This window comes from Onychostruthus taczanowskii, unplaced genomic scaffold, assembly GCF_017590055.1.
Source record: "Onychostruthus taczanowskii isolate IOZ18803 unplaced genomic scaffold, ASM1759005v1 scaffold265, whole genome shotgun sequence".
In the NCBI taxonomy this organism is placed as follows: domain Eukaryota; kingdom Metazoa; phylum Chordata; class Aves; order Passeriformes; family Passeridae; genus Onychostruthus; species Onychostruthus taczanowskii.
In genome coordinates, this window is record NW_024499962.1 from 44117 (window position 1) to 65260 (window position 21144).

At 53.2% G+C, this 21144-nt stretch overlaps 1 long non-coding RNA gene across 3 annotated transcripts in view; it reads right to left on the reverse strand.

Annotated features, from left to right (window-relative positions):
• LOC121337379 overlaps positions 1 to 20166 on the reverse strand; it is a 36003-nt gene extending 15837 nt beyond the window's left edge. For 2 of the 3 annotated variants that reach the window (XR_005952893.1, XR_005952891.1), the window contains exons 1-3: positions 20083 to 20166; positions 15510 to 15604; positions 10079 to 10333 (exon numbers count right to left, since the gene is read on the reverse strand). This is a non-coding gene — a long non-coding RNA (uncharacterized LOC121337379). Of the gene's footprint in view, positions 1 to 7542; positions 7775 to 10078; positions 10334 to 15509; positions 15605 to 20082 lie in introns of those variants that run through there. The other variant, XR_005952892.1, reaches the window with a different exon arrangement.
• Between the last annotated feature and the right edge of the window lie 978 nt (positions 20167 to 21144).

The window sequence follows — 21144 nt, forward strand, 5'->3', positions numbered from 1 at the left end:
TCCAGCCTGGAAACCTCCTGGGATTCTCAGGATCTCCAGCCTGGAAACCTGCTGGGATTCTCAGGATTTCCAGCCTGGAAACCTCCTGGGATTCTCAGGATTTCCAGCCTGGAAACCTGCTGGGATTCCCAGGATCTCCAGGGGAAAGGTGCTGGGATGCTCAGGATCTCCAGAGGAAAGGTGCTGGGATTCTCAGGATCTCCAGGGGAAAGGTGCTGGGATTCTCAGGATTTCCACCTGGAAACCTGATGGGATTCCCAGGATCTCCAGGGGAAAGGTGCTGGGATTCTCAGGATCTCCAGAGGAAAGGTGCTGGGATTCTCAGGATCACCCTGGCTGCCCAAGCCTTGGGAAGAAGAAAGAGGAGCCGCAGGTGAATTTCAGCTCTTGCACGAGGATAAAGCGCTGATCCCTCTTTTTTTTTTTTTTGGGAAAGCTCCTGTCTCTGTTTGGAGGTTTTGCAACTCCTGCTTCCCCGGGGCTGTGTTAGAACAAGGCCCGGCTTTAATTGCAGCGAGAGGAGGGGTAGGATTTCCAAAAGGACAGAACATCGGGATATTTACGGCCCCATTTAGCGCCTTGCTTTGCCTTAAAGAGGTGCGGATTTACACGCGTTAAGTGCTCCTACAAATCTCCTTTACCCTTTCCTGGAAAAGGGCAACACAATAATAATTGTTAAATTTATGTGTTAACGGGTCTGTACTGTAGAGCTCGGCAAACTGAGCTCCTCACGCTTTGTCTCCCTGAAGCGCCTCCATCGGAATTCCTGACTGTCCCGGGATCCAGCTCGGGAAGTTTGGGAAGTGCCTGCAGCTGGAAGCGTACAAAATGTGGTTTCGTTCCAGAAGGTTCTCCTGGAATACTTTGGAATCACAGGAACTGAGGTCGGAACAGCACAGGCCACCACTGCCTCGAGCACAGGGCAGTTAAATCCCTCCAGGAAAGGGAATTCCAGCTGTGCCGGTGCCCGACCACCTTTTCCAAGGAGAATTCTCCCTGCATCCAGAACTTCCACACAAAGCAGGCAGGATAACTTCCAGAACTTCCACACAAAGCAGGTGGGATAACTTCCAGAACTTCCACCACACAAAGCAGGCGGGATAACTTCCAGAACTTCCACCACGAAGCAGGCCGGATAACTTCCAGAACTTCCACCACGAAGCAGGCGGGATAACTTCCAGAACTTCCTTCCACACAAAGCAGGCGGGATAACTTCCAGAACTTCCTTCCACACAAAGCAGGCGGGATAACTTCCAGAACTTCCTTCCACACAAAGCAGGCGGGATAACTTCCAGAACTTCCTTCCACACAAAGCAGGCGGGATAACTTCCAGAACTTCCTTCCACACAAAGCAGGCGGGATAACTTCCAGAACTTCCTTCCACACAAAGCAGGCGGGATAACTTCCAGAACTTCCTTCCACACAAAGCAGGCGGGATAACTTCCAGAACTTCCTTCCACACAAAGCAGGCGGGATAACTTCCAGAACTTCCTTCCACACAAAGCAGGCGGGATAACTTCCAGAACTTCCACCACGAAGCAGGAGGGATAACTTCCAGAACTTCCACGGCGTCCCCGTTTGGGCGGCAGGGCTGCGAAAGGCCCTCGTGTTTGCGTTCCTGCCCTGGAGGAAGCGCCTCTCCCAAGGCTCTCCTCTCCCCGGGGAGAACGGTGTGTTCCCAAGCGAGGCGTGTTAGGCTGACATTTTATCACACTTTTGCTTTTTGGAACTCCTGCCTCGTTTTTCTTTTTCCCAGCCTCCGCTGCTATTCCGGGCGAGGCTCCTCACGGCGGAGCGGCACCTACCTGTGGATTCTCTCCTCCCTTGCCTTGTTTATCTCCAATCTGTCTATTTAGCCTCTCCCTAAACAAGATGGGAATATCTCGGTGCCTGTTTGTAAGGTTGTTCTGCATCCATCTGTTATTTACATCATTCGTTTTCCTGAGGTGTCTCCAACAAATCCTGGCTGCTCGCTCTGGATGTGTTATTAATAAAACAGCTGTAAAAATATTAACTGTACTGCCTAATTGTCAGCCCTGACCCGGAGCCAAATCCAGCCCGGATGGATGCCGGGCCCTGGAATGTGGCTGCTCTCCAGAGGCCACCCCTGCTCCGTGCTCCGCTCCTTCTGCTCTCCCACCGCAGCCCTGCCGTGGGACACCTCCCATGGTCTCCAAGGTTCTCCAAGGGTGTCTATCCCCACCTTGGGGATCCAGGGATGTCCCAGCCAGGCTCTGCCCACCCTCCCAGCCAGCAGTGCCAGGATCAGAGGCGTGGGAGCACCTCACTGAAGTTGTAAAGCAAGGGAAAAGGGAAAGGCCCAGGGTTTAACCCACCACGAGTCTCTCAGCACTGCCTCTTTATTCTGTCCTGTGGCTGATTGAAGGGATGAGCAGCTCCAGCTCCTCCCAGGGACACTTCCCAGAGGAATGTCACTAGGTTTGCTGGGAAAAGTTTAAATTTTGGGATTTGTGGCTATCCAAGCTGCTGAAGGGAAAGGGCACCAGGAATTGGGCTGAATCCAGGAGCCATGGCTGTGTTTTACCCTGAGCTGTGCTCTCCTGGGAGCTGGAGGCTGAGGATGAGTGTTTGTGGCATTTTTGATGTTTCCATGGGGATTGCTATAGAAACAACTCTGCTACCCCTTCATTTATTAATTTACTTTGTTAGGGAACCAAAGGTAAACCACAGCTCCAAAGAAACAATGGCTTGAAAGCGATTTCGCCGGCTCCGCCATCCTCGTTTTTTTCCAGCGCGAGGCCTTGAGTTTGCGTTTAAAGGACAACATTTGCAGCTAATTTAATCCAGTCAAAGGCATGAGATTCCACAAGGTTTCCTTTGAGACTGGAAAACAACAGCTGATCTGTGTCATAACACATTACAGCCAGCCCTGCTTCACCGTTCAGTGCTCCTGCTGCGGAGCACCGAGGGCACGGAGAGCTCCGAGCCCTGCCCGGGCAGGGACAGCTCATTCCTTCCCCTGGGCAGGGACACAGCTCCAAGCCCTGCTTGCCTCTCTGGGGGAAGCTGCCGTGGCAGGGACACAAAGGAAAGGCAGAGAGTGCAAAGGGTTTCGACGCCGAGGTGCCGACGTTCCCTGGGAAAGATGGGATTGCTGGGAACTGCACTTCCCGTGCTCCTGGAACATCCTGGGGTGTGTTTAGGGCAGCTCCCGGTGTCCTGGAGTTTCCTGGGAGAACACAGAGCTCGCATCCAGGAGATGTGAGATCGTCCAAGGATTCCTGGTGATCCACGGAGGGTTCATGGAAGATGTAACCCAATAACCAGAGGGTTAACCACGAAGGGCAAGAGCAGGAGCTGCTCCAGGCCCAGAGGTTCCTCAGATCCCTTAATTTTTATGGTGGGAATGTAAGAGCATCAAGGAGCCCAGGCTGACATTTTAAACCTCACTGCAAAACCCCACTCCGGGCTCCAGCTCCTTCCCAAGGTCTCAGCCCTCGGTGCTTGTTGTGTCTCTGGAGCTCAGCTTGTTCTTTTTTTAATCTAAGAGTTTTATTGATGTGCTTTTTTACTAAAAGAAAGAGATGTTTTCCTTCCAAATCCAGTTAGGACGAGTAGCTGGAATGACATTGCATTGTTCTTTTTAATATTTGAAATGTAGCTTCCATTGCAGGCCTGGTGCTGCTCCACGGAACAGCAGCCTGGGATGGAGGAGAAATGTCAGGAGGAAAAACACGTTCCAGAAAGGATTGATTTGATCTTAGATGGGAATGCTTTAAATCCAGGGTGGCAAGTTCTATCAGTACCTCATTTGGAGAGAGGATTTTTTGGAAAGGGAGGGAAAGGTTCCTGCAGCAAATCCAAGGGAAATCCAAGTGTCCTGGTGCAGAAACCCACCGGAGTTCTAGCCTCATCCAGGATTTATCCCGGAACGACCTAGATGGGAACAGACCCCAAACCCAATCCTACCCCAGAATGTCACAGCACGCCAGGCTGCTCCAAGCCCCATCCAGGCTGGCCTTGAACACTTCCACGTCCTCTCTGGGCAGGCTGGCACCTGTGGATAGTCTGGCACCAGGGTTCCTCCCCCGGGGAACGCCCTGCAAAGCCAGGATGCACGCACAGCCTGGAGGAGCCCACGATCGGCCTTTGCAAAGCTGCTCCTTTGTCTGGAGAAAGGATCTGCAGCTCCTGCAGATCGACTGACATTTCCTGCCCTACTTAAAATTGGGGCAGATTTCCAAAAACGTTTGGGTATTAAAAGACGCCGGGTCCCGGCGGGGAAGCGGTGACACCTGTGACGACGAGCGTGTTCTCAGGTGCCTGCTGTGAGAAAAGGCACTTCCCAAGGCGTGATCCCACATCCTCAGAGGTATTTTGGGACCTCTGAAGCCAAGAGCTTGGCCAGGGTTGTTTGAATCACTGGAGAATTAGGGAATGCTTGAGGCTGGAAGGGATTTTAAGGATCAGCTCATTCCACCCCGTGACCAGGCTTCTCCAAGCCTCACTGTCCAACCTGGTCTTGGGTCACCCTGTGCCACCCTCCCATCCAGGAATTCCTTCCCAATATCCCATCTGACCCTCCTTTTTTCATTGCAGCAGGTCTCCTGTGCCATGGGTTCAAAGGATTCCACACCTGGCTTCCCTTTGCCCCAGAACTCCCGAAGAACTCCCTCCTCTGTGCTCAAACGTTCTCCATTTGCCTTTGGCAACGGGCTGAACGAACTCTTGCCCCAGCTGAAGATTCCTGAAAAGCGGTCACCTCCCAACCCCGCCGATGTAATTTACGGACTCCGTGGCTCCAGAGGTGAGGGATTCCCACCTCGCCAGTGCCCGTTTCGTGGTGACGGTGAAGCCACGGTGACGGCAGCGGCAGGCGCTCGTCCCTGCTGTCCCGTGTGGGGACGGCTCCCCGTGTCCCCGCTGCGGCTGCCGTGGCAGCAGCTCCAGTCAGACGGAGCCTCCAGCTGCGGCACAGGATGCCGTGTCACACATGAGTGACTCCCGGGCAGCCCAAGTGACAGATGCGTTTCCTCGACTCCAGGCCAGGCTCCAGCACAAACCACTCTTCATTTATCAATAATTGGGCCTTAATTTCATTTGGCAGCGCTGGAGCAGCATGCTCAGCTTCCTCTCCAATAGACTCCCGCTAATTAGGCTGGCTTTGGGCATCAATCTCTTGATTTGAGCCTCTAATAATCAGCCCAGATCCTGCTTTTTGCACAGGACGTGGTGGCTTTATCCATAAGTCATTATTAGCCATAATGGAATGGGAATGGGAACAGTTCTGTTATTGATGGCTCTGAGAGGCAGGAGCAGGGATCCCACTCTGCCTGTTCACACGGAATCAAGGCTTTCATTCCTCTGGCACCCCTCTGCAATAAGAAATGTCGTGTTCCGTGACTGAAAAGGGCATTTTTGGTCCCTCGCAGTCTTATTTATCCAAGAGATTTTGGGGAAGGGTTCGTACGGGTGTGGCTTGGCTGGAGAGGCAACTCCCCATCCCTGGAAGTGTCCCAGGCCAAGGTCTGGAACAGCCTGGGACAGGGGAAGGTGGGAACTGGATGAGCTTTAGGATCCCTCCCATCCCAAACCGTTCCCTGTAAGGAGCAAGGCCAGCTTCCTTCATTTCCCAGGTAACGACGGCACAGCGGCAAATCCAGCAGGGATTGATCTGATGTCACTTTTCCCTCTATCCAGGACGTCCCCACAGCCTTTTGCTGCCAGCAGGTGACAGCCTGGGGGCTGTGGTGCCATGCCCAGCTTTTGGGCAGCGTTCAGCCCCGGTGATTGTCCCCAGGGAAGGGCTCCCAGCGGCGTTTCCTGGCACAGCCCGGCTCGGCTCCTCGGGGCTGATTGCTGTGCCCAGATGAGCTCTTGGAGTTTGCTGCACAATCCAATCCACGGCATAATTGAAGAGCAGGAGGAATAAAATTCCTCCTCGTTTCACCCCAGTAACTCCACCGAATTCAGCGCAGAGAGCTCCAGATGGTCCCGCACGAGTCGGGTAATGTGTGGATTGTGCCAGAATAAATGAAATCTCCCATGCCTTGGTGGCTGGTTATTATTAAAGATCTGTCCCAGCAATTCATTGGGATTGGAAGGGACTGCAGCCCCTGGAAAAATGATGGATAGTGCTGCCGTGCAGCTCGGAGAGGGATGGAAAATCTGGCTCAACAGCACCGTGCCCACGTGTGTTCCCTCCGCTTCTGGAAAAGTCCAACCTCCCCCTTCAAACCCACTGATTTCCAGAAGAAAGCAGCTGGATTTCAAGGGCCTCTTCCCAAATGAGCCGTGCAAGTCCTGGGAGACAACTCCTTCTGGTGTCCCCTGCCCTGGGCTGTGGCCCTGCCACTTAAAAAAGATTTGTTCTGAGGCTTTCAGCGGCCCGGGGCCTTTAACATTTCTTTTGGCCTATAAACAAATTTTATCGTTTTGTTGGAGTCAGGAAAATTGCTGCATCCATCTTGGAACGCGGAAGGAGCATTAAAAACAAGTAGCTGATGAATAAAACCAGGCTTTAAAAACACTGTTGTGGAGTAGAAAGTCGCTAAGCTTGCTCGTTCGCTCACGCCCAACTTCTCTCCCTAGAACTGGGAGAGGCTGGGCCAGGGAGACGTGGGCTGCAGAGCGAGGGGGTGTTGAAAAGAGGTCACTTCCCAGCCCCACTGACCTCATTTATGGAATTTGTGCCTCGAGAGGCTGCATTTCAAACAGCCCGCTGCCCATTCTTACGGTGACAGCGAAGCGCTATCAGCTCTAGATCTGGAAAGATCCCAGGATTTCCTGGGGCCAAGGACCCACCTGGATGAGGAGGGCTGCTCCTGGCGCTGCACAGGGCACCCCAAAATGGCACCTGTGCCAGCTGTCCAAGCACAGCCCCGGGAGGTGAGCCCATCCTGGCCATGGCTGAGGCTCGCTCCTGCCCGGCCCACGGCGCCCCGGAGCACTGGGCCCCATGGGAAAGGGTTGGGGATGGGATGGGCTGGATCCCAACCCCAAAAGGGCTTTTCCAGCCCCGTCCCACGGCCTCTGGATGATCCCATCCCAAGCCAGCGGGGAGCCTGGAGCAGCAGGGCAAGGCTTGGATCACATCCCAGAGCCCCCACGGATCGATCCCTTCCTCATTCCCAGACTTTTCTGGGCGGTTACCATGGCAATGCCTTGCCTCAATAGGGTCCTTGTGAACTTGTTTACCATCCCAATTATAACATTTTCCAATCCCGGCTCGTTCTGACAGCTCCGTGTCTCCCATCTGTGCCCGATCCCGTCAGCTCTCCCCTCGCCCAGCAGGGACAGCTCGAGGGTCACAATTGTCACCTGCAGCAGCCCAATTGCCCGGCTCCCAGTAAAGAAAAGAGAGGAGCTTTTCCAGTGGGAAGCAGCCTGACCTCGGTGGGGAGTAGGGCTGGAGCAGCCAGGATGCTTTGGATGGAGCCTTTTCTCCATCAGGATCCCACTCTGCCTGTTCAGGAGCTGAGTGTGTGGTGTGTTCTACAACGCCAGAATTCCCTAAGGAAAAGCTGTTGTTTTAGCAGAAAGCACAGGAAAAGGTAGGAGAAACCAGAGGATTTCACACACCTGCCAATTGGAGAGATTGGAATGGATCCCTTAATCCTGCAGGCAGGAAGGCACTGACATCCACAGGGGAAGCTGCAGCCAAATCATTTCAGGCTGGAGATAAGCAGGCCCGGGGATAAAGTTCCAACTGGGATGAGAGTGCGGCCACTGGAAGCTCCAAGTCCCCAAATGAAAACCTTCTGGAAGTTTCCTCTGGCAGGGCTGGGCCGGGCGCAGCTTTTCTGGGGCGGAGATGAAGTTCAAGCTGATAAAGGTCCCTTGTCTCTGGATCTGGAAAAGAAAAGTGCACTTTTAAAAAAAAAAAAAGGAAATCTGTGCAGGGTCGGCCGCTGCCAAGGCGTGACTCAACCCCAAGAGGAGCAGATTCCTCCCAGCTCGGGAGTTTTCCAAATAACTGCGTGTTCTCAATGGCTCCATTATGAACCTCTGAAAGAGCATTGTGGGCACTGGGGCCTCGCTGCTCCAGGGTCTGCTCCCTGTGGAAATGTGGGGAGATTCGTGCTGGGCTGCAAAACCCAAAGGGTTTTGGCAGCAAAGCGGCGCAGATGGCCGGGAGAAGTTCCTGAGACACCAGGGGGAAAAAACAGAGCAAAGCAAACAAAACACGACAGGAATTCACAGTCCCTCAAAGGAAACGTTGGAATCTTCCCCAAGGATCACATGAACTGCTTGAAGACAGTGTTTTGGATGAGGGTGGGACACGAGGATCCCAAAAACCCGGAGTAATTTCGGTTGGACCATCTTGTCCAAGCTGTGCCTGCTCCCCAGCTTGTCCCCAGCCCAGAGCACTGAGTGCCACCTCCAGTCCTTTCCATCCTTAATGATTCCCTGCCCAGGGAAGGGGGATATTCCCCTCCCCACCGGCCTATGTTAAAAATGGATGTGGTTGGGATTGTCAGGGAAGGGCTCGGAGGAACCTCAGCCACCAGGATCCTGCCCAAAATCCCCGTGGGACGTGAATGAGATCCAGCAGCTCTGGATTCCCTGCTCTCTGGAGGGTTTGTTGGAGCACATTCCATGGGATTCCTGCCTCGGTGGGAAGAGGAACAGGAAGCCAAGCCAGCTCCTGGTCTGCAGCACAGCCAAGGTGTGCGGATAGCGGGATGGTGTCTCCTTCCAGTGGGGCTTCTTCTTCCAGTGGAACTTCTTCCTGGGGAGTTCTCCTTCCAGTGGAGCTTCTCTTTCCAGAGGAACTTCTCCTTCCAGTGAAGCTTCTCCTTCCTGTGGAGCTTCTCCTTCCCGGGGAGCTTCTTCTTCCAGTGGGGCTTCTCCTTCCAGGGGAGCTTCTCCTTCCCATGGAGCTTCTTCCAATGGAACTTCTCCTTCCAGTGGAGCTTCTCCTTCCAGGGGAACTTCTCCTTCCTGTGGAGCTTCTCCTTCCAGTGAAGCTTCTCCTTCCTGGGGAGTTCTCCTTCCAGTAGAGCTTCTACTTCCAGAGGAACTTCTCCTTCCCATGGAGGTTCTTCTTCCAGTGGAACTTCTCCTTCCAGTGGGGCTTCTCCTTCCAGTGAAGCTTCTCCTTCCTGGGGAGTTCTCCTTCCAGTAGAGCTTCTACTTCCAGAGGAACTTCTCCTTCCCATGGAGGTTCTTCTTCCAGTGGAACTTCTCCTTCCAGTGGGGCTTCTCCTTCCAGTGAAGCTTCTCCTTCCTGGGGAGTTCTCCTTCCAGTAGAGCTTCTACTTCCAGAGGAACTTCTCCTTCCCATGGAGGTTCTTCTTCCAGTGGAACTTCTCCTTCCAGTGGGGCTTCTCCTTCCAGTGAAGCTTCTCCTTCCTGGGGAGTTCTCCTTCCAGTAGAGCTTCTACTTCCAGAGGAACTTCTCCTTCCCATGGAGGTTCTTCTTCCAGTGGAACTTCTCCTTCCAGTGGGGCTTCTCCTTCCAGTGAAGCTTCTCCTTCCTGGGGAGTTCTCCTTCCAGTAGAGCTTCTACTTCCAGAGGAACTTCTCCTTCCCATGGAGGTTCTTCTTCCAGTGGAACTTCTCCTTCCAGTGGGGCTTCTCCTTCCAGTGAAGCTTCTCCTTCCTGGGGAGTTCTCCTTCCAGTAGAGCTTCTACTTCCAGAGGAACTTCTCCTTCCCATGGAGGTTCTTCTTCCAGTGGAACTTCTCCTTCCAGTGGGGCTTCTCCTTCCAGTGAAGCTTCTCCTTCCTGGGGAGTTCTCCTTCCAGTAGAGCTTCTACTTCCAGAGGAACTTCTCCTTCCCATGGAGGTTCTTCTTCCAGTGGAACTTCTCCTTCCAGTGGGGCTTCTCCTTCCAGTGAAGCTTCTCCTTCCTGGGGAGTTCTCCTTCCAGTAGAGCTTCTACTTCCAGAGGAACTTCTCCTTCCCATGGAGGTTCTTCTTCCAGTGGAACTTCTCCTTCCAGTGGGGCTTCTCCTTCCAGTGAAGCTTCTCCTTCCTGGGGAGTTCTCCTTCCAGTAGAGCTTCTACTTCCAGAGGAACTTCTCCTTCCCATGGACAGAATTCCCTAAGGAAAAGCTGTTGTTTTAGCAGAAAGCACAGGAAAAGGTAGGAGAAACCAGAGGATTTCACACACCTGCCAATTGGAGAGATTGGAATGGATCCCTTAATCCTGCAGGCAGGAAGGCACTGACATCAGCCAAATCATTTCAGGCTGGAGATAAGCAGGCCTGGGGATAAAGTTCCAACTGGGATGAGAGTGCGGCCACTGGAAGCTCCAAGTCCCCAAATGAAAACCTTCTGGAAGATTCCTCTGGCAGGGCTGGGCCGGGCGCAGCTTTTCTGGGGCGGAGATGAAGTTCAAGCTGATAAAGGTCCCTTGTCTCTGGATCTGGAAAAGAAAAGTGCACTTTTAAAAAAAAAAAAAGGAAATCTGTGCAGGGTCGGCCGCTGCCAAGGCGTGACTCAACCCCAAGAGGAGCAGATTCCTCCCAGCTCGGGAGTTTTCCAAATAACTGCGTGTTCTCAATGGCTCCATTATGAACCTCTGAAAGAGCATTGTGGGCACTGGGGCCTCGCTGCTCCAGGGTCTGCTCCCTGTGGAAATGTGGGGAGATTCGTGCTGGGCTGCAAAACCCAAAGGGTTTTGGCAGCAAAGCGGTGCAGATGGCCGGGAGAAGTTCCTGAGACACCAGGGGGAAAAAACAGAGCAAAGCAAACAAAACACGACAGGAATTCACAGTCCCTCAAAGGAAACGTTGGAATCTTCCCCAAGGATCACATGAACTGCTTGAAGACAGTGTTTTGGATGAGGGTGGGACACGAGGATCCCAAAAACCTGGAGTCATTTCGGATGGACCATCTTGTCCAAGCTGTGCCTGCTCCCCAGCTTGTCCCCAGCCCAGAGCACTGAGTGCCACCTCCAGTCCTTTCCATCCTTAATGATTCCCTGCCCAGGGAAGGGGGATATTCCCCTCCCCACCGGCCTATGTTAAAAATGGATGTGGTTGGGATTGTCAGGGAAGGGCTCGGAGGAGCCTCAGCCACCAGGATCCTGCCCAAAATCCCCGTGGGACGTGAATGAGATCCAGCAGCTCTGGATTCCCTGCTCTCTGGAGGGTTTGTTGGAGCACATTCCATGGGATTCCTGCCTCGGTGGGAAGAGGAACAGGAAGCCAAGCCAGCTCCTGGTCTGCAGCACAGCCAAGGTGTGCGGATAGCGGGATGGTGTCTCCTTCCAGTGGGGCTTCTTCTTCCAGTGGAACTTCTTCCTGGGGAGTTCTCCTTCCAGTGGAGCTTCTCTTTCCAGAGGAACTTCTCCTTCCAGTGAAGCTTCTCCTTCCTGTGGAGCTTCTCCTTCCCGGGGAGCTTCTTCTTCCAGTGGGGCTTCTCCTTCCAGGGGAGCTTCTCCTTCCCATGGAGCTTCTTCCAATGGAACTTCTCCTTCCAGTGGAGCTTCTCCTTCCAGGGGAACTTCTCCTTCCTGTGGAGCTTCTCCTTCCAGTGAAGCTTCTCCTTCCTGGGGAGTTCTCCTTCCAGTAGAGCTTCTACTTCCAGAGGAACTTCTCCTTCCCATGGAGGTTCTTCTTCCAGTGGAACTTCTCCTTCCAGTGGGGCTTCTCCTTCCAGGGGAGCTTCTTCTTCCAGTGAAGCATCTCCTTCCTGTGGAGCTTCTCCTTCCAGGCGACCTTCTTCTTCCAGAGGAACTTTTCCTTCCAGTGGGGTTCTCTTTCCAGTGAACTTCTCCTTCCAGTGGGGCTTCTCCTTCCAGGGGAGCTTCTCCTTCCCATGGAGCTTCTTCCAATGGAACTTCTCCTTCCAGTGGAGCTTCTCCTTCCAGGGGAACTTCTCCTTCCTGTGGAGCTTCTCCTTCCAGTGAAGCTTCTCCTTCCTGGGGAGTTCTCCTTCCAGTAGAGCTTCTACTTCCAGAGGAACTTCTCCTTCCCATGGAGGTTCTTCTTCCAGTGGAACTTCTCCTTCCAGTGGGGCTTCTCCTTCCAGGGGAGCTTCTTCTTCCAGTGAAGCATCTCCTTCCTGTGGAGCTTCTCCTTCCAGGCGACCTTCTTCTTCCAGAGGAACTTTTCCTTCCAGTGGGGTTCTCTTTCCAGTGAACTTCTCCTTCCAGTGGGGCTTCTCCTTCCAGGGGAGCTTCTCCTTCCAGTGAAGCTTCTCCTTCCTGTGGAGCTTCTCCTTCCAGTGAAGCTTCTCCTTCCTGTGGAGCTTCTCCTTCCAGTGGAGCTTCTCCTTCCAGTGAAGTTTCTCCTTCCAGGGGAACTTCTCCTTCCCATGGAACTTCTCCTTCCAATGAAGCATCTCCTTCCTGTGGAGCATCACCCCCAGCTCTGGCTCTTCCTCCCATAGTTTTCAAACAACACCTATCCCGCTCTCCAGCTCCTCGGGAGAAGGTGATTTGCTAAAACAGGGATTTAATATTCCACTTCCTCTATCATCCCCTCTTTTGGGTGGTTCCTGATGCTGGAGCCTGCTGGAATTTGAGAGGCAAAGGGGGAGGTGGTCTGTGCTTCTGGAGTGTTTGGTTTTAACGGGAGCAGCACCCTAATTTCACCGGGGAAGGAGGGAGCTGCAGCTGTAATCAGGTGGGAAGGGAGGTGCTGGGAATGACAGGTTTCCCTTTTGCAGTACAAACACTCTTCCCAAAATTACTGCTGCTCGGTGACAAATGTGCCACCTGCGTGAAGGCAGGGAGGAGCAGCTTCTCCCATCCATCCATCCATCCATCCATCCATCCATCCATCATCCATCCATCCGTGGGCTCCGAGGGGCTCTGGGCACTCTCTGCTCCTGCCCCCGGGCACTTCCCCCTTGGCAAATCCTGCGTTTGCCCGGCTCCGGGCCGCTGCTGCCGCTCTTCCTGCCGCTCCTGCGGGGCTGGAGGAGCGGGAGCTCGGTGGTGGCTCGCCGAGCAGCTCCTCTTTCAGGAGAAGCAACAATTGCTTCCATTGAGAGGCTGGGAAGTGAAACCCGGAGCGGTGGAGGGATGCACATCTGCGGCATCTCCGCCCCATCCAGCAGCCTTCCTCCTCCTCTCCTCCGGCTCCTTTCCCGGCTCCGTGCAGCAGCTCAGGCTGAAATGACAACTATTCCATGATTGGAAACTAGGGGGAAGAATTTCACCGGGATGGGAGCTGCCGGGAAAAGGCGGCTGGAGCCGGGAGGGAGCTGCTTCCCCCTCTTCCCTCGTGCTTCTGCAAAGTCACAACTTTGTCAGGCTGCGAATTCCCAAACCCTGCGGGCTCCCCCTCTTTCCCGGGGGTGGGGAGGGGGGGAATCGCATCCTGGCTGCAGCCCGGAGAAACGCGGGGATTCACCTTGTCCCGGTAATTCCCGGCGGGATGGGCAGTGCCAGTGACCTTGGAATGACTCCGGTGACACGGAAGGGAACCGAGCTCCTGCCCAGCGCCGGGAAGGGCTCTGCGTCCCTGGGTCCTTCCCACCCCCCTGGGAGCCCAGCAGGAATCCCGGGGGTGCCCGTTCCCGGTTTGCACAACACTTGGCACGGAGCAGAACGAAATCCGGGCGCCCCTGGAAGCAGAGTCCACGCATGGAAGTGAAACGCTCTGGAAAAGCAGATCTGGAGCTTCCTCCTCCTCCTCCTCCTCCTCCCCTGTGATGCAGGGTAGACACTTCTCCCGTTCATTCCAAGCAGAAGGCAGCCATGGTGACTTGGCAGGAGCTGGAGATCCGCCTTTGGAGCATGAATCAGCCCCATCATTTGTGAGCAAAGGAACATTTTGGGAGGATTTATGGCATAGCACGCTCCCTCCCGTCGGATCTGCTGTCACGGAGCCTGCTGAAGGCTCCAGATAAAAGGCTTGCAGTTTCCAGCCCTGGAAAATTGGAATGAATTCCCTGCTGGGAGCACACGGCCCAGGAGGGTTGGAAAAGCAGCTCCAGGGGATGGGGATGGGGCTGCCCGTGCTGAGCCACGCTGCTGGCAGCTCTGGATGATCCACGGCTGGCCCGACAGGAGCTCTTAACCCTGAGCCACGCAGAAAATTGGGAATAGTTTTATCTGAGTTTTATTGGTGGGAAAGACTCCCTGCTTTTCCATCCAGGAGCTCTGACCCGTCAGGAAAATTTCCTTTCCCAGTTATTTATTTTTTCCTCGTTGAAAGTTAATATTTCACGACGTCCACAGAGTTCTGCTGGTCCACAATTCCAGGCTGAATTCAGGGATATTCCCATCCAAGCCATCCAATGAACCTCCTGATCAAAGTCCAAGTGATGAAATCCCATTGCAAATCCCAAAATATTGTTCCATCCAATGGCCCAAGCAACTCCAAATTCAAGAGTTGCACTTAAACCTGCCACGGAATCTGTCCCACACGTGGGAAAGGCTGCTGGGCTCCTGAGTTTCTTCCAGGATATCCCAGGAGGTTCAAGCTCAAAAAGCAAAATTTCTCAAGTTTGAAATGAGTATTTTAATACATTGGACAAAAATAATTAGGCAAAAAAAAAAACAACCTAGGGAGTTTGGGAAAAAATAAGCAAGAAGCTTGAACAAAAATTAAGTTTGTGGAATGAAATTAAGGAAGTTTGCACCAAGAAATTAAGGAAGACTGGAAAAAAAAAAAAAAAAGAAGCTTGCACAGAAAATTAAGAAGTTTGTCACAAAATTAAGAAGTTTGCTGCAAAAGCCTCTCAAGTGAGAGCCCAGAATCTTTCGCAGGGAGGAGCTGCACAAAAGCAGCTCCCTGAACATGTTTTGCCTTTCCCAAAGCTGTTCCCTAAATGTCACTTTTATCGCCTTCTCTCCCAGCCTTTATGACCATATGTGTTTTTATGATATTCACAACATGCTTGTGCCACACAAGATGCAAATGCAATTTCCTGCTGGAACGGCTCAACACGCCAGGCGACAGCTGAGGGGACACAAAGGAAGGAGAGGGGCTGTTTGTGGGGGGATTACCTCGTGCCCAGGTGTCCCCCAGCCCCTTCCTCGGGGGATCCTCCTCCTCTTCCTCGTGCCATCAGCGAGTTTGGGGTCACAGAGCCCTGCCCTGAGCGCCTCTCCAGGCCAAGGAATCCAAATTCCTCCTGAGGCTGTGTCACAATTGCACCTTTTTCTGCGAGGAGGGTCTGGGTTCTTCACTTTTGTTACAGTTCCAGAGAGCTGGAGAGGGGCTTTGTGGTAAATTCCATCCTGGGGTTGATAATCCGGGATAGAGGCTCGGGAAATAGAAATCTTAAAAACCAGAGCAGAGCGTCCAAAAATAGGAAGAAGCAGGGAAATCCCATTTCCTGTGGAATTTTAAACGCGTCGGGGTTGGTTTTTCCAGCTGGGAGCAAAGTGTCAGCGATGCCTCCCCAAAATGCAGATTGGGTTTAATCCTGGCGGCACAACGGGGGGGGAAAAAACGGGAAAAAGAAATCGTTCTCCTTAAAATATTCATCCCTGGGCTCTCAGCCTGACACGTGTAGAGGCTGCGAGGGAAATTCCTCCGGGCTGCAGCCTCCTGCTCTTGGCCCGGCTAGGAATTACTCACGGAATAATAAACGGCCATGAATTATTTACGGCTTCCTCGAGGACAATTCCCCATTCTTACCTCGGTGCCCGGGCTCCTGTTCCTGCCGGGGAATCCCGCTGATCCCAGGGAGGATCCCAGCGAGGATGGGATGAGCATTCCTGCCGTGCCCGCTCCTGCCGAGGGAAACGCGGCAGGGTGAACGCCGTGGAAATTCTGATGCTGGTGGGGTTCAAAGTGATCCCCCTTTTCTCAGTTACAAATCAGATTTGTAATCCCTGGGATGATCCAGGTGGAGATCCAGCCTGGCTATCAGCAGGATCGGGATTGCGTGGCCCTCCTGCGCTCCAGCCCCAGCCGCTGGGAAATGTTGAGTTGACGGGTTTTGAATTCATTTGAAAACGTAAAAAGTTCTGATTCAAACACAGAAAATTAATTGAATTAACAAATCATCGGGAATCCCAGAGGGATGAGGCCAGACAATTAACTGGGAGGGAGGAATTTGGGACCTGCTCCCTCCCCAGGGCCGAGCCGGAGGAGAATCCCCCACCGGATAATCCGCAGCGGGATTTTCCCTACGTGCAAATTTAGGAGCTTTTGTGCCTCCTCCCAAGGAAGGGCAGAACGAGAGGATTAAAGGAAGAACTCCCTGGAAATCCCGATCTAATTGATCACGGCATTAATTCCTCCTGATCTCTGCTGGGAGATTCCTAATGGAATTCCAACCAATTCCCAGAGATCCAACACTGCCGACGCTCTGCTTCTGGTTTTAGGGAGTGGGGGGATATGAAATGAGTTTGGAAAAAGGCATCTGAAATCATGGCTGGGCTGGGCTGGGCTGGGCTGGGCTGGGCTGAGCTGGACTGGACTGGACTGGGCTGGAGATGGAAATGGGAATGAGAGTCACAAATAAATCCTGCATCAGCCTGGGCTGGGCTGAACTGGGCTGGAAATGGGAACAAGAGTCACAGATCAAATCCTGCATTGGGCTGGGCTGGGCTGAGCTGGGGTAGAGATGGGAACGAGAGTCACAAATAAATCCTACATCAGCCTGGGCTGGGCTGAACTGGGCTAGAGATGGGAATGAGAGGCACAGATAAATCCTGCATCAGCCTGGACTGGGCTGGGCTGGGCTGAGCTGGGGTAGAGATGGGAACGAGAGTCACAAAAAAACCCTACATCAGCCTGGGCTGGGCTGAACTGGGCTAGAGATGGGAATGAGAGGCACAGATAAATCCTGCATCAGCCTGGACTGGGCTGGGCTGGGCTGAGCTGGGGTAGAGATGGGAACGAGAGTCACAAAAAAACCCTACATCAGCCTGGGCTGGGCTGAACTGGGCTAGAGATGGGAATGAGAGGCACAGATAAATCCTGCATCAGCCTGGACTGGGCTGGGCTGGGCTGAGCTGGGGTAGAGATGGGAACGAGAGTCACAAAAAAACCCTACATCAGCCTGGGCTGGGCTGAACTGGGCTAGAGATGGGAATGAGAGGCACAGATAAATCCTGCATCAGCCTGGACTGGGCTGGGCTGGGCTGAGCTGGGGTAGAGATGGGAACGAGAGTCACAAAAAAACCCTACATCAGCCTGGGCTGGGCTGAACTGGGCTAGAGATGGGAATGAGAGTCACAGATAAATCCTGCATCAGCCTGGACTGGGCTGGGCTGGGCTGGGCTGGAGATGGGAACGAGAGTCACAGATCAAATCCTGCATCGGGCTGGGCTGGGCTGGGCTGGGTTGAACTGGACTGGACTGGGCTGGGCTGGACTGGGCTGGGCTGGGCTGGGCTGGGCTGGGCTGGGCTGGACTGGACTGGGCTGGGCTGGGCTGGGCTGGGCTGGGCTGGGCTGGGCTGGACTGGGCTGGAGATGGGAATGAGAGTCACAGATCAAATCCTGCATTGGGCTGGGTTGGGCTGAACTGGGCTAGAGATGGGAATGAGAGTCACAGATAAAATCCTGCATCAGCCTGGGCTGGGCTGGGCTGGGCTGGGCTGGGCTGGGCTGGGCTGGGCTGGAGATGGAAATGGGAATGAGAGTCACAGATAAATCCTGCATTGGGCTGTGCTGGGCTGGGCTGGAGATGGGAATGAGAGTCACAAAGAAATCCTACATCAGCCTGGGCTGGGCTGAACTGGGCTAGAGATGGGAACAAGAGTCACAAATAAATCCTGCATCAGCCTGGGCTGGGCTGGACTGGGCTGGAAATGGGAACGAGAGTCACAGATCAAATCCTGTATCGGGCTGGGCTGGGTTGAACTGGACTGGACTGGGCTGGGCTGGACTGGGCTGGGCTGGGCTGAACCGGGCTAGAGATGGGAATGAGAGTCACAAATAAATCCTGCATCGGCTGGGCTGGGCTGGGCTGAACCAATAAATAGGAACACAAGTCACAAATCAAATCCTGCATTGGGCTGGGCTGGGCTGGGCTGGGCTGAACCGGGCTAGAGATGGGAATGAGAGTCACAAATAAATCCTGCATCAGGCTGGGCTGGGCTGGGCTGGGCTGGAGATGGAAATGGGAACAAGAGTCAGATCAACTCCTGCATCGGCCTGGGCTGGGCTGAACCGTGCTAGGCTGGGCTTGCAGCCCGTGCCCAGCAGGCAGCAGCATCTGCCCCGAGCTGCTCCAAGGCACTTGCAGCCCTGCTGGATTTGGGAATTGCAGGGCTGCTCATCCCTTCTGACTGCAGTTAAAGGTTGGGACAGGGAGTGTTTTTACCTCCCAGCTCGCGTGGAGCCCGTCCAACGCCCCCGGTGAGAGCAAAGGAGGGGATGTGTCCTCATCTGGGCTCAATCAGGGCCTGATGGATTTCATGCCACCCCCTGGGCTCCTCAGCCAGGTGCTCCCCTTTGACCCCAGGCTGTGAAAAGCTCCCAAGGTTTCAGGTTCTGTGTGTTTGGAAAACTCCAATAAAAGGTGCTTTATTGATTCTAATTAAATCTTTTTTTTTTTTTTTTCTGAGGTGGAGCAGATCCCAGTTAACTTTAATTTAGGGCTGACATTTACCCGCTGCTGGAGGAGGGGGAATTCCAAGTGGACAATTCATTGCAATTTGAGGGAAAAACATCCCTGAAATGCCAGAAAAGTGCATATTTAACATTTGCAGTAATTAAGTGATTTTAATTTAATAATAAATCCCTCTTGTCTCTATTTCCCCTCATCCCTCACTCCTGGCCTGGCACAGGGATTGAACTGCACTAATTCCTCCTTTTTCCAGTGTAAATAAACTTTAATTCCTTTCTCCAGCCAGGCAGCACCTTCAGAATTCCACTTTTTGTCAAGAAATCCTTCATTTGGAGGTTTTTTTTTTTTCCCCTGCAACAAGTTTTTCCCTCTATCCAACAAAACAACTCCAGACTATCCTGCACCATCTGGAATGCTTTGAACGGAAACACAAAGAAAATTCTGCCATAACCCCTTTGGCTGCCCTCAGACCTCCCTGCTCAGGTTTTTATCCTACAAAGCTCAGCCTTTCCCTGGTCAGGTTTGTCCAGTTTTGAGAATCTTTCACGCTCCCAGGTGAGCGTGACGGCACCCAGCAATTTGGGATTGTGTTTTCCCCTGCGACACTAAATTCCGCCTTTTGTGTGAATACAACTCTGCAAATAAAAATTGTATTATTCCTATTTTAAAGCATTTTATCCATGTTTCCTTTTGGAATCACGTCCTGCCCCGTGGGCTTCGTTCGCCTACGTATTTCCGGAAATATTTGCGCGACTTTTCGACCACGGCGACGTTCGTTGACAGAACGGGGTGAAAACACCAAATATTTGGGACAGAACGTGCCTGGCCTCAAGTGGAAACGTGCTTCCCTAATATTTTTTGGGAGCACAAAGCCACGAGCAGCCACCCCAGGAAGGGTTGTGGCTGGAACAGGGGAGCGCCCGACCTGTGCCCCCCGGGGGATCTTCCCCAGGTTTGATTTAGCTCTGCTGGACTAAGCACGTTATTAATTGGGTCTTTTTTATTTACAGTTCCTTTGCCCAGAATATCTGCTGGGGGTGGGTAATTGAATTTGGGGAGGCCAGTAATTAAAAAAGTCCGAGGAGCAATAAACGAGAGCCTGGGAGAAGGGGCATCCATCAGCCGCGTGAAATGATTGCAGATCATATTTGAATCCTTAACTCTAATTTATGGCTTCCTGAGGATTTACAGCGCTGCTGACTTGGTTTTGCTGCTCCTTTCCCCCTGGAGGAGATTTCCAAGAACCCCGTGGGTGTTTCGGGTGGCGGTTTCGGTGTCCTGGGATGTTTTGGGGAATGTGTGGAAGGAGAGTTGATTTCCTCGTGGGATTTTTCCAGGCTGTCACCCCCTCGGGGAATTCTGGCAGCCTGTCCGAGGACATGTGGCACGGAGCGGGTGCCAGGGAACCATACCTTTCCTTTGGGATGCAGTGGGACAGGGATCTGCACAAAAGAATGACCAGCAGCAGGGAATTCTGCTGAGAAAAAACGGGGAATTCTGCAGGGACAGTCAGGCTGTCATCCCCTGGGGCTGGAGTGCAACACGATGGAGTTTCTCAGCACTGCCTCAGAATTCCACACAGCATTTCCCATTTTATCCCATTTGCACAGCTTTCATTTTATTCAAAACTCCTCTAAGAAGGGAATTCCTGCGCTGCAGCAGCTGCTGCCGTTTGAAATTTATTTACCTGTTTTTTCCCAGCGAGCTGGAACTTCCTGCCCTGTCCATTTTGGAGCGTGGATCTTTCTGGAATGCGCTTCGCTGGGATCAGTTCGGGAGCTTCGCTCTCCCAGAATTCCGTGGTTTGCTGGCACGGGATCAAAAGATGACAAACATCCTGCAAGAAAACAGAGGCTTCATTGTTGCTTCATTCGGTGGTGGTGGGGGGGGGGATCTGCAAGTCCGAGGTGGGGCTGGGATTTGGGATAAGCGATTTAATTGTGGATTGATAATTCTGCCCGCTTTTGGGAATAAAGAAATCTCCGCGTGGAGGGAGGCAGAGCTGCCGCTCCCGAGCTTTTGGGAAACGTCATTTGGGAATGACAGAACCACTGCCCAGGGGCCACCTTGGCGCAGGAGGGAGGGGCAGAGCTCTCAAAGCATCTCTTGGAAAAATGGGGGGAAATTCAGCTTGGAATGCTGCATCCACCCAGGAGCAGGGAAAAGATTGGAAAATGCTATTGGGAATATGGAACTGTTTTCCCAGCCCCTCATCCCCTTTGGGTGGCAGCACGCTGGACACCCGGGAGGATTCCTTTGATGGGATGCTGGGCAGGGACAATCCCAATAAAAAGCCAACATTTCCCACACCATGCAGAGCAATCCTAAACCACAGCAGTGATCCGAGTTCTTCCAGGAAGGAAACGCTTCCCCACATCCAGCTCCCGGCAGCCTGTAGCTCCGTCGTGCCAGACAGAAACGGCGCCAAGCTGCGCCCGAAAAAAAAACCGCGCCGAAGGAACACCTCGCGTCGAAAGAGAAGGAGGAAAGAAATCGGACTCAGAATTCCGCGGGGGGGTGGGGAGGGAGGAAGGGCGTTGATTTGGGAAAAGGCTGCGGGATGGAGGGATAAACAAAGCTGGGATTTTTCACCCTCAGGCCGTGCCCCTGTCCTAGATGTCCCTGCTCCTTCTCCTCTGTGCTCTTACTGCGGGGAAGGAGCACAGCGGGGCACGGCCGCTGCGGCGGATAATTGGTACAGATATTTACATGGATAATTACTGAAGTATTTCAAGATCCTGGTTTCTCT